Source organism: Bos indicus, chromosome 19, assembly GCF_029378745.1.
Source record: "Bos indicus isolate NIAB-ARS_2022 breed Sahiwal x Tharparkar chromosome 19, NIAB-ARS_B.indTharparkar_mat_pri_1.0, whole genome shotgun sequence".
NCBI lineage: Eukaryota > Metazoa > Chordata > Mammalia > Artiodactyla > Bovidae > Bos > Bos indicus.
In genome coordinates, this window is record NC_091778.1 from 61,197,853 (window position 1) to 61,199,385 (window position 1,533).

Here is a 1,533-nt window from a genome sequence, read left to right on the forward strand (position 1 = left end):
GGATCAAACCTGCGTCTCCTGCCACTCTTGCTTTGGCAGGCAGATTCTTTACCACTTGAGCCACCTGGGAAGCTCAAAGGGTATTGAAGCTGTACAATATTTTTAAGATACTCTTTGTAGCATACACAGGAAAAAGACAGTAATAACCAAATGTGGCAATGCATGGAAAGCACCGGGCAGAGTTACTGACATTTGGGCAGGGCTCAACAAACTAAATCTGTTAGGATAAATCGTAACTGGACTGGATCCTCTTCTTGGATTCTGAAGCCTCAGGAGCATATACATAAAGGTGACCCTTTATCTTCCCCAGATCACACTGCAGTTCTTTGAGGATTTAAGGATATACAGGAAAGGTCCCATGCGGACAAATCTGTCATTAACTGCTTTGAATTTCTTGTCACAAAATGTAGCTTTGGAGGCAAACTAAGTGGGAAAAAAAACACAAAACAGTCATGTGAAACCTTCCAACATAGCTTTTAGCCATAGATTATCGTATAGAATGGAAAACTGTGGTGAAGCGACACCCATTTGGGCTTCCAGGTGGCTCTATTGGTACGGAACCCGCCTGCCATTGCCGGAGATGTAAGAGATGCGGGTTCAGTCTGTGGGTCAGGAAGACCCTTGGAGGAGGGCATGGCAACCCACTCCAGTGTTCTTGCCTGGAGAATCCCATGGACAGGGGAGCCTGGCGGGCCGTAGTCCACAGGGTCGCAAAGAGTCAGACCCGACTGAAGCAACGTAGCAGGCACGCGTGCAACATACATCTACCGTATTAGCCATTTAAACATGTACAGCTCAGTGGCGCTAAGTTCGTCCACAATGCTGCTCAACCATCACCACCATCCATCCCCGGATCTCTTGTCATCGTGCAAAACTGAAACCTGGTTCCCACCGGACCCTAGCTCCCTACCTCCTTCACTCCATCTGCTCACAACACCACTCTCACTCTCTTTCTCTACGAATTTGACTGCTAAGTACATCGTATGACTGGACAACTATAGGACTCATCCTGTTGCGGACTGATTTATTAATTCCACTTAGCGTAATGTCCTCCGGGTTTATTTATGTTGTATGTAGTATGTCTGAATTCACTTCCTCTTTAAGGCTGAACGGTACTCCATTGTACGCATAGATCACATTTTGTTCATACGTTTATTCATTGATGGAGATGAGTTGTTTTCATCTTTCAGCTATTGTCAATAATGCTGCTAAAGAAAAAGGGTGTACAAATAGCTAGTCAAGATCCTGCTTTCAATTTTAATTATTTTGTGTATATATCCAGAAGTGGAATGGCTGGATCATAGGGTAATTCTGTTTTAATTTGCAGATGAATTTCCATTGCTCTTTTCTATAGCAGCTGCACTATACCCACACACACAGACACACACACACACACACACACTCATACACACACACACACAGAAACACACACACATATCTCATGCATACCATGTATACCATATATTTTTTGATCGAACACTTAAGTCTTTGATTCATTTTGACTTTTATACGTGGTTTAAGGTCAGAACTTTT